We start from the raw sequence: 11,954 nt of genomic DNA on the forward strand, positions 1-11,954 counted from the left end.
GTGGTCATGCACTGGAAGCTCCTTGGCCACTTCTGCCTGTTTAGCTTTCATTGCTGTGAGAGGTTAGTGGCTCCCTTGGGGAGGGAACAGGGAAAATTTTCCCACAGAATTCTGTGTTTAGTGTGTGGTGTTATCTGTGCGGTCTAACCTCACGTTTTAAGGTTTTCAGCAGTGTTTGTTTTGTGTGAAGAGCTCTATTTGGGGTTATGAGGAGTAAGCATAAAAAATGGGCATTTTTCTAATATATATTTCATGGTCACTTCACTGCACAGTGGTGGTCAGCTAAGTAGGCTAGGCTATGCTAAATCAATATACTAGGTACCTGAGAATAAATATGCTATGAAACAAAATTCATTTCTATGCTTCCAGCTGTAAGTTGTTCATGCAAGAGGACAGCAAAGTGTAGGGCCTGGGTGAAGAAACAGACCCTGCTGGGGAAGAATTTAGAAAAAGCATGGGTACATAAGCCTGTGCACCCATCTCAGATGCTTCAGCGCTGTTGAAAGACTTCTGCAAATAGCTGTTGAACTGAAGATGTTCTGAGTCCTGTTGTATTCTTAGTTTCAGGATAGGGCATAAAAATTGGGCTGTGCTGACCTGAGAGTTTGAGAAATGTCCCTGCTGAAGGTCAAGGCACAGCCAGGAGTCCCCACTCATTAAGTCTCAGGATGTCTCTGGGGTTACTTAATGCCTCATGAGAGTCAAACATGAAGAAGAACAGGACAGGGAAGGACATGCCCTGGATGACCTGGATTAGACGTTGTCCTCATCAACGAGTAATGTGGCAGTTACGTAGCAATGCTCTAATTAATGCAGGGTCAGGTTGTTGTGCATGCTCTCTCCTCCTCAGCTCTGTTGGTTTGTATTTAGACTCAGGCCATTCCCCACATGTGCTGTCAGAACTGCACGCTAAGATGGTTTGTTAGGCAGGCTATACAGAAAGTTAACTGGTTGCTTTAATGAAGAATGCCTGATGTCCCACATGTTGTATGCTAATTTTTGCTAATGAATTGCTGAACTAAAAATGTCTAAACTTCGTGAATTGGATCGATGTCCACTATTAATTCTTCAATGGACACCACCAATAATTTCAAGCTTCATTAGGAATGAAATTACATTCCTAACCCTTATTTCACATGCATGACTTGGATTACTAAGAAAAGGAACTAAAATAGAAAAAAAAATCTCTGACTGACTTTGCCCAAATGTTTACATAGTCACTGAACACGTGGATCAATAAAATATAAAATGAAACTATAAAATATAGCTTTCTCTTTGGTGCATCTTATTTAAATCTACCTGACAGGACAATCTGGAAGGAGTAACCAATGTATGAGGAACCAGAGGTGAGGAATTCACCCTGTCCCTTCTCAAATGCTGTTAAGAAGAAAACTGTATGAACACAAAGGAATGGGGAGTTAGTGGGAAAAAATAGAGTACCCACCTGAGAAGAGTCACTGGACCAGATCTAGGTGACATTGACTAGGCTTGCCTATAGAGGTGTGATACTGACTGGTACTAGCTGAGACTATGGTCCTGAACCTGCAAGAATTTAACATGGCAGGTGTGTGAGAAACTTCCATTATGTCTGCTCTCAGGGTTATAAATTATTCCTTTGAAGAAGTCATTTTAGGATTACACTCTTACAAAGAGGAGCCAGGTTTCATAGGATCACAGGATGGTTGGAGCTGGAAGGGAGCTCTGGAAGTCACCTGCTCCAACCCCTGCTCAAGCACCCCAGGATACCATTAGCCTTCTTTGCCACAAGGGCACATTGCTGGCTCATGTTCAGCCAGAGACTATTCTGCCAATCTGCCTTCCAGCTGGGTGGCCCCCAGCAGGTGCTGGTGCCTGGGGTTGTTCCTTTCCACCTCCAGGACTTTACACTTTCCCTTACTGAACTTCAGGAGGTTCCTGCCCGACCATTTCTCCAGCCTGTCCACGTCCCCGTGGATAGAAGCATGACCAATCTGATGTATCAACCACTACCCCCAGTTCTGTATCATCAACCAACTTGTTGAGGGCATATTTCATCCAGAATATTAATGAAGGTGTCGAATAAGATGGGACCTGGTATAAATACCTGAGGTGTGCAACATTTAACTGGCTCTGACTAGACTTTGTTTCACTGATCACCACACTCTAGAGCAATCAGTTTAGCCAGACCACCTCACTATCTGCTCATCCATCCCACACTTCATCAGCTTCTCTAGGAAGATCTTATGGGAGACAGTATTAAATGAAATGTTTATCACTTAAGACTGGTTTCTATCAGACTGATAAATGTGATATGTGCTTTCTGTTGTTTTATGGTTTTGTGCTTTTCATTTATATCAAATTCTCTATTTCAGCGGGGTATATAAGTCATGTCATGTAAGTGGTTCCAGTCAGAGACTGTAGCCAAGCTGGGGCTCAAGGTACCAGCAGAAGTACTAACAACTGAAGTTCCTTGCTTAGTCAGTTGAGTGCAAGGTAGTGACCAAGAACCCCGACAAGTAGTGGCATCTGACACAGTAAGTGTAGAGGTGCTTTGTGTTGGCCATATGAACATGGTAATGTTTATTGCAGATGGTCTACTCCACCGGCTGAAGGTTAATCAGTCTCATCTGATGATCAGCCCCAACTGGAAGGAGCTGTGAAAGAAGTTAAGACAGGTGAGAGCTAAAGTAATCTGTAAAGTAAATGGCTGGCCCTGGGGAGGTTCATCAGGAAGATATGATGTGATGAAGCTGAAAAGCTGACCTGAGGCCTTCTTTTAGTTTTTGCCATTGATTGGCCATTGAATGCTCTTTTGGCATAAGATGACAGAATTCAAGAGGATAGGCAGAAAGTGGTGATACAACACTTGTGGAAGGTGTTGGCTGTCTCCTGGACTGAGGTGGATGTGAGGCAGCAGGAGCTAGACATTCAGATTGAACTTGTGTGATGGGCAACCGGGCCCTGTCCTCTGCAGAATTTATCATTGATCACAGGCTATGTTAGTGTGCTTAGGGGGAAGGAGGGGAAAAGGAAAATGTCTGGCATAAGGACATTAGAAAACTTGCAGCTGATTGCACTGAAGAGAAACTAAAACATTTGTGCTTGGTCCTGAAGCTCCTGATCCTGAAGCCAGAAAAAGCATCTGTGAACTGGACAGATTTGCCAAGTCTTTCATTCTTTCGCTATATCTTTTTAATGTTGATCTCTCCAGCCTCCCTTTCTCTCCTGCTGTTTTGTGTTTCCACTTAAAGTGCAGGTCCTGGCACTCTCATACAACGAATTTGAAAGAAGATGGGAAAAACAGCCATATGCTCCACTCTGTAGGTATAAATTGTGGCAAAGGGCCATTTCCAAGGTGAGGAGATGGTTACAGGCCCACATTCAATGTAAGTAAATGAACTCTTACAAGTATTCAGAGCAAAATTGGAAGGAGTGAGTCAGTCCCTAGTGCAGATGCCCTTACCTTTGCTTATCCTTCCCTGAAATCAAGAGAGGCATGCCTGAGCTGAAAGCACTTTGCTGCAATGAACCTGTAAAAGGAATCACAAATTGTCAGTCTGCTTTGTCCACTCTGTGAAGCAACAGAAGAAATGGAAAGCACCACAAACACCAAAGAGACTGAGATGGAGGAAACAAAATGTAAAGGTTCATATAGCAAAGCTTCATGTTATCTGCTGTTCCCTCCGTTCATCCAGAAAATATGAAATCTATGGATAAACATCATATTTTGTATACATTTATTTTTTCTTTTGTTCTCCAAAGATATCAAAGCATGTTACAAAGGAGAATATATGGCAATAATTATGTCCACCGTGGGTTGGAAAGCAGGTTCTTTTTAACCATGCACTGCAATAAAGCCACAGGAAAGCTTTTGGTTTGGGAGACAGTACTGGGCAGTGCCCAGAACACTGTGGTGAGTCCTCCTATCTGTAAAGGAGGATACTTGGTTATTTCATGACCACAGATGTCCAGGGCATCTCTTCTGTCTTTCATCCAAAATCTTTCCTCTTCCGTGTAGTTTGGATCCCTTTCTCTAAAACTGATCTAGCCCAACTGCACACAAATATTCTCTGGACTCAGAAAAACAAAATGTTGGTGCTTTTTAACCTGCTGGAAAGCTAACAATCCTGATGTCACTGAAGATTTGGGAGCTTGAGAAACAATATTCAGAAGCCCCAAAAAGCATCTCACGGAAACTACATAACGCAATGGGAAAGCTGAATGTGTAAGATTGCCTGTTTATTTATTTATGCAAATACATAATTTATAGCCACACTGGTGAATTCTTGTTTAGCCATGACTGGTTATACAATGATTAGGTAGAGCAATAGATTTCAACCAGAGTGTCAGCTTGGGTCTTCCATACCTCTGTTTGGCTATTATACCTAACCGTGAAGACACTGAAATAAATCGTTATTGCCTATGCTAAGCAATAAACTCTCTGAGAAGAGCCTCCACACTCCTGGAGCATTTTCAGCACTGGCAAGCAGGAGTTTGTTTGCTCTGGAGTTATTTCTGTGCTGCCTTCTTACCCTTCTTATATTACATTTGGGCTAAATTTACTCCTGGGGAAAAATAACACAGTGTAAAATGCTAACAGGTCTTTCTAGTGCCCATGGCTATATCCTCCAGACTATTTGTACTAACACTCATTTGTTTGCTATCACCCTGCCACATTGTGCTGTCCAAGGCCAGCAACCTGCTAGGAGCTAGAAACGGAAAGCTGGGTGCTGTTGCTCCAGGGAGATTGTGAAGAACCTTACAGATAGGTCTTGCTCTTGAGATGAAGCCTCAGGAGCTCCTGCACTACCTTTACATGGAAAGTTTAATTGAGGGGTGAGTGGTCATCAAGAGCCCATTAGGGTCAAACTCTAAGAGCGCACACATGATCTGTTAGGAGGGGCCCTAGAGAGTGCCCTTTGTGAAGGTGTACTATAAATACCCTTGTTGCAACACTAGCAGTGGGTCAGCAAAACTCTGACATGTGACTGATACGCAGGAGAAGTCCTTAGAGGTTCCAAATCTCACCATATGCTCATTTGACCAGGTGGCACCAGTGCCCCTGTACTGAATTTGGTGGCCATGAACCTAAGGCAGCACAGGGTGAGTGAGTGAAGAACAGGTTGTTTCTCTTTTCTTGGATTTTGAGAGGCAAGGAGGATGTGTGTAGGACCACTAGGAAAATTTCTGTTATAAACAGATGGGTTTTGGATCACTGGTTCAGGCTGGGTACTGTGCACAATGAACTGACCACTAGAAGATATTAAGAGTTAAGGACCGTAGCATCATCACTGGAGGCTTTTCATGGTGCACATCCTTCTGTTGGTGCTTGTTGTGCAGTCTCTGCTTTGTCATTACCCTGACAGATGAAAGAGAGATGAACCAGCTGAGCAAGGGGATAAAGCAGATGTCTTCACAGAAATGGGCAGCACTGCCAGATGCTGGAATAGGTACATCCAACTTATATACAAATAGTAGCTGAGCAGAGTTTGTGCTTAGTCTAGGTTCTCAGATAATGGGCATGGATCATCTTTGCTCAGGTGAATTAGGAAAACGTAAACCCTCCATAGTAGTGCAAACTCACCTATTGTGGTCTCTGGGAGAGGGAGGAGGCAGCCAGGGCTGGGGCAGGGAGTGCATTTGCTTATGGAGATACTTCAGTCTGTGATGTTCAAGGTTTTGTCACAGCAATTTTCACAGCTCCAATCTCACACCAGCTGAGTCCTCTCACTCTTCCCATACACGCAAGCAGAGCAGGGAGGTACAATCCTACCTGTTCTCCAGGTGAGGACACGAGACCCCAGCTCAGCATCTCAGAGGTGTCTGGGCACCCAGGTAATGTCCCAGCAACGAGGACATTGCCCAAATCAACACACACACAAGAAATATCTTTGGCAGGGTGTGGATATGATCTGCTTTTGTAGCTTTGACCAAATGAGGTCCCATGATTTAAACCTGTGTTTGAGATCTCAGACCAGCTCCAGGCTGCTTTCCTTCTTACACCTTTCTACCAAAGGGAGAATTTCTTTATCGTAAGAACTACTCAAGATAACACCAAGATGGGTCTGCAGGACAGCTTTTGCAGGGCTTTTTAGTGTCTGAAACCAATGACAACATGATCTCATGGGAAAGCTCTTACATCTTACACATGGATCTTTCTTCAGCAAGCTACGTGGGACAGCCAGTGCCTGGTGGGTGTTAGGTTTGAAGGGAGAGCGTGTTTGTTTAGAGAGACCTCTAATTAGACACTACAGCTGCCCTACAGTTGGATATCCCACACTGCTTGCCTCTGACAAGAGCTCTTTGCTTGTGCCAGCAGTTGTTATGACACCGGCATATCCCAGCAGCGGCAGGCACAATCGAATAGATCCACAAATGCATGCAAGAATGCACAAGGCAGAGGAAAAGAGAAAGAAAGAAAGAAAAGTGCTGCTTCTGCTAAGTCTGCACGCGTAAACCTCTGAGAGTTTGCCTGGAGATCAGGGCGTAGCATCCCCCTTCCCCCCCCCCCCCCTCTTTTTAAATTTAATGTATTTTTAAAATTAATTAATTATTATTATTATTTTTTAATGTATTCCAGCTGCGCCTTGGGAAGCACCGGCCGCGGGCCCCAGGGCGGCGCAGCCCGCTAGGGGGAGGCATCGGCTCGGGAAAGCCTCCGGATCCCGCCCCGCACCGCCCCGCACCGCCCCGCGCCCGGGGCCGCTCCAGCTGCAGCGTGAGCCGATTGCAAATTCAAAGATGCAAAATTTGCCATGAGAAAGCCAAACGATGTTTCCTCTGTACCCTTTTCGCTGACCCTAGCGTTGTTTTTGTTGGTTTGTTGTTGGTTCTATTGTGTTTTGGTTTTGTTTCGTCTTTCTCTTGTGGCAAGGAAATTGGAAAGGAACTATTCTCATTTCATTGTTCCTTCAAGACATACAATGGGAACCATTTGCTTTTCCTGAAGACATCTCCCCTCCTGAGACTCCTCCCAGTCTCAGCTACTTCCAGCAGAAAACACACTGAAGAAAAGGCAGTTCACATTTTTCTCCAATTTTAAAAGAGCAAACTATAGCCAAAATCCCATTGGCCTTTTTCTTCTAGAGGAAACAGCCTTAAGTTGCAACAGGGGAGGTTTAGGATGGATATTAGGAAAATATCTTCACTGAAAGGATTGTGAGGTATTGGAAGAGGCTGTCCAGATAAGCAGCTGAATCACCATCCCTGGAGTTTTTCAAAAAATGTGTCGATGTGGAGCTTAGTAACATGGTTTAATGGTGGACTTGGCAGTGCTAGGGTAAAGTTTGGACTAGGTGATCATAGGGGTCTTTTCCAACCTAAACAATCTATGATACATTGATTACTCCTGATTGCCCTGTGTACTATGTTACCTTGATCTGGCTGACTCAGACTGGAACCAAACCACTTCAGGATTCGCTTTTTAAATAGGAGAAACCCTCCCACTCTCCTATGTTACACTTTTCTGTTGGTGCAAGATCTCTTGCAAAGGGGTTGCCGGAATCTAAATGTTGTGCACCTGACACAGAGGCCCATTTGCCTTTTTTTTTTTTTCTTCCTGTGTCTGCTCCAGTTCTACTCCCATAGGTTTGCAGCATCTGCAAAAAGCCTCTTGGAAATGGAGCCTATCTGCATCAATTCAAAGGTGTGTAATTTAATTTTGATTACCTGACTTTCTATAATTCTGAAATTCATATATTCCAGCATTGTTTCCTTCATTTTTCTCCTAGCCTTATCCTCCCAAATCAGGCATAAAAAAGAGCTTGCCCTTCCAAGTGAACTGTGTGATCCTCCTGCAAAGAATCACTTAGCAGTCTGTAGTGCACCTCTGTGTACACACACATGCAAAAGTGCACACACATTGACACACCCTGGTTCATTTTTATGTGCTATATTTCACCTGCTTTGGGAGGCAACTGTTGTGCTGACATAAGAGTAAAGCTTTATAGGCTTTTGTTTCTACTGAAAATGAGTGACACATTCATCAAGAATCTAGGTGGGTCAATGTCAGGGACAAATCTGAATCAGAAACAACATCCAAAGGGTAGCAAAATATCCAGAGTTTTTCTACACTTTCCATGTTTGTGCTGAACCATGTGAGTTTAATTATGGGTATTGGACATTTTCATATGCACCCTATGTCCGGCACCAGCACACATGGCTAGAATAAACTTTCTTTGATTTCATATAACACCATTCTTAGATAAATGGCTTACAAGATTTTGTTTGTTATGCCCTGCTGCATTACACCAGAGGACTACAGGAATTTCATTCGAGGACAAAATAAAGTCATATGTTCCTTTAATTTTAATTGCTCTTTTGAAATGGCACAAGCAACCAAGAAATGCACACTGAAATGTTCACTTTCTGGTACATTGAAGAGAAAAAATACACTGCTTTTCCCAAATGCTATAACTATTGCTTTTGAAAACTATATCGCTCTCTCTTCCAGTTTACAGGACAGTGTTCTAGCACAACAGCTCTATGATCAAAGCTCAATCAGTTTTCTGATGGAGATGTATGACTTTGTTATGTTTTAATCTGTAACGTTAATATCTACTCTCTTGGAAAAAAAAAAAACAGATTTCCATGGAAAGACTCCAGTATTAGGGTTTAATAGTGTAAAAGCCTGTGGCATGTTTCAAGGAACTTTTGTAATTTTTATGCTTTGTTAATCTGAACGTTCATCAGAGGTGCATATGTCACAGTAACACCTGCTTGCCTCATTGTAGGCATTCATGAGGAGGCATTAATGATGCTGTCAAGGCACCCATGATGAAGAACACCTACTAAGTGTGTAACAAGGCCCATCAGGGCTCAGCATGAAGGAATGTCCTGTAATGATACAAGAACAGCTCTTCCACTGCTGCTATTTCCCAATCATCTTTTGTGCATGGAATAATTGAAAACTGAAAACAAGATAAAAGGGTAGAGCAGTCCTTGGGCAGATCAGTGGACTAGAGGATTCACCATCTTTAGTTTTGGCATTGTGAGGCAGAGAAAAGTAAGAAACTGACCCAGCTGATAAGAACATCTAGGCAACACAGACTTGTGCTAACTCAGCTCAGTTGTGCTGTGCAATACAGAACAGAAAAAGGTATTCAGCTTAGCTGGCTGGTTGAAATTGCTATATAATTAGCCTCCTCTGAAATTTCTTCCATCAGAAATGGCAAAGCAGAGGGCTTGGGACTGCAGGATCCAGTGATACAATTTGTGCAAATCCTGTGCATTCTGGGCTCTTGGGCTCACTGCAACATTCAGGGAAAGTCTCGTCACAAAACATATGGAGGGAGCAAGTCTCCCACCAAACAGCTACTGAGAAGCAGTGGTTGCTTTGGGCATTGTCTAGACAGTGCTACTGTCTACTAGCAGTATACAAAATTGGGAAGTCCTTTCTCAGCGTAGCAAAGCACGTAAGCACATGGTTAATAACACATGGTGTAATAGTTCCAGGGACTCCAATCAAATTAAGCTATGTGCTTACAAGCTCTGTTGAACTGGAACCAGATTGCATTAGCTTGCTTTAACCTCTCCACAGATCACAAACACTTAGACGGAAACACCTGCCTTAGAGAACTGAAGATAATAGAGCAACACAGGAGGAGGTGATACTCTGACTGGTGGCTGCTGGGATGGTTTGGGTTGATGTCGAGCCCAGCATGCAATTCTGGGTTCAGTAAACCTAGGAGTTAATTCTGATGCTGTACTGTGATTCAGGGAAATAAAGTCAAACCTACCAGAGACCTTGGCCAGGATAATTCTCTTGACTTTTATAAGGATGTTTATGCATACAGAAAGAGGGGGGTCTTCTGCACGTAGAAAGATTGGGGAATAAAATGATCTGTCAGCAATATCCAGCCTTATTGTGAGAGATGAGCCGAGACAGATGTAGTCTGGTTTAGAGAATGAAGTCCACAGAGTGGCACCTGCTTCTAATTTGGGTGAATTCAGTCTGGTTTTGTCACTTGGGCTTTGCTTACATTAGCAAGGAGCATTATCAATACTGCCCACGCTACCTTCCCAGACTAAAATACCCTGTCATTGTCACTGCAATTCCCTAATGCTGGTTTTACAAGGATTTTACTGCTTGATGTCATTCTTTTTAATTGCAATTGGATTATTTTATTTTATTTTTTAATTTTTTTTTTTAGTCTGAAAAATAAATGGTTGTTATTGCTGGAACTCTGGTCCTCAACAGCATGGCAGAGCTCTTGTGAAGCGTGCTGGTTTGTCCTATATCGTTGTCAATCACAAAATGGCATGAGCTCCTTTAATGACATACATAATTTATGTGAGAAAAATTAAACATGCTCAGTACTGGAAACCTGTCAGGGATTGATAATGGCATCCATTTTGGAGGCCATTATAACTGTATCTAGGGAGTTTCTGGCAAATTGCAGGTATCTAGGGACAATGTCAAAATAGTCAGATTCAGTTTTTCATGCTTAAAGCCTTTTGCTCTATAAGGACCTGATTGCTCTTCAGATCATCTTCATGAAGCTGTATCCCAAGAGATGTGGGCATGCTAAAGATGAAGAGTGATACCTGTAACCTCTTTTATTTTAAGAGACCCTTAATGATGTACTGCCTTCATCAGGAGACTGAGCATTGGCTGTGGGAAACCCTGGGATGTGAAATGAATCTCAGGGGCATCTGGTTCAAAACAAAGCTCTCCATGTAAAGAATAAGTATCTCCAAACATTTATTTTTCCACATTGAAACACAGTCAGTCTCAATATGACTTGCCAGCATTTCTGTAGTGGTGCTCAAAATTTTATATTTATCAAGGCTTTTAAGGGGGTTTCTGGTGTATGACCGGTGGACGCTCACAGCAAATAAAACCCAACTCCATGGCCTACAGAGGGACTTCTTAACAGTGACCAGAGCCAGCTGACTGCTGACACTTCACTTTTCTTCCATGGTGTCTGACCAGGGAGGTCAGGGCTGCTGGAGCTGAGCAGGGCCTAGGGAAACTCTGCCAAGGCACAGTCAGGCAGACAGTGCCTGAGGGAACCCTGGAGCCCTGGGCTGCTGCTCCAGATGCCCTGCTTGCTCCTCTCTTGCAGCCCTTCCCATACTCAGTGCTGCAGCAAGGACCTATTGCAAGGTCTGTTCTGTGGCTCTGTGTTACCATGACAAGTCTCTCTCTTTTTTTTTTTTTTTTTTTTAATGCACAGCAGGAGCCCTTTAAATGCAATTCAGAGCAAAACAGAGATTTGTGGTTTTAATCATTGAATCATTGTCACAAACACTGGTATTATAGGTGCTTGTTCAGTTGGCCCGTAACACTCTAATAGGTGCAACACCAGAAATATAATAAAGATAATAAAGATAATATCATAAATGTAATAAAGATAATATAATACAATACAATACAAGCAGTGACAGGAATAAAAGAACGATCTCTGAAAACATAGCAATACCCTGGCCCATTTTGCATAGCCCAGGGAATGGTTTCTCAACCCATCTCCCCAGAAATCAGCAGAATAGCACCAGCTGACAACAGGGAACAATGTGTCTAAAATTAGAGGAAATATCTTTTTGTACTGTTACTATTCAATCAATATTAAGAGACGAATATTTTCTGTTTCAAATGTATATACCACTTCAAAATACCTCCGGAAAGCTATATTCTGACTAGGAGAGTAAAGAAACTTTCGTTGTTATTTATTGCTATTGCTCAGGGAAGGAGGAAGGAAGGAGTTGGGCCAGGCCTTTTGTATTTCAATAGTATTCAGAGAATGTTTCACTAGTTTTCTTCTCATATTCTAAAAGTGTCTGATATGTTACCAGCACAAATAGCCTCTCTTTCAATAAATATAAATGTGTTTTTAAAGATTAGTTTTTCATGCCACTTGTTGCTACTCTTTCCTGCAAACTTGCAGGCTACTGTTCAAAGGCTACAATTTTAGACAGTCTAATATACATCTAAGCCTATCCTAACACCGGCACATTTCATTTCTTTTAGTATATTA

The 11,954-nt window shown here is 42.7% G+C and overlaps 1 long non-coding RNA gene across 2 annotated transcripts; it reads left to right on the forward strand.

Annotated features, from left to right (window-relative positions):
* Positions 1-1,420: 1,420 nt before the first annotated feature.
* Positions 1,421-11,118, forward strand: LOC308199794. 2 transcript variants are annotated; one of them, XR_013954965.1, is made up of 4 exons: positions 1,421-5,082; positions 6,560-6,997; positions 7,553-7,624; positions 8,712-11,118. It is a non-coding gene; the product is annotated as an uncharacterized lncRNA (long non-coding RNA). The 2 variants fall into 2 exon arrangements; XR_013954966.1 differs by lacking the exon at positions 1,421-5,082 and adding an exon at positions 5,974-6,170.
* The last annotated feature ends 836 nt before the right edge of the window (positions 11,119-11,954 follow it).

Source organism: Anser brachyrhynchus, assembly GCF_964034855.1.
Source record: "Anser brachyrhynchus genome assembly, chromosome: 1".
Taxonomy (NCBI): Eukaryota; Metazoa; Chordata; class Aves; order Anseriformes; family Anatidae; genus Anser; species Anser brachyrhynchus.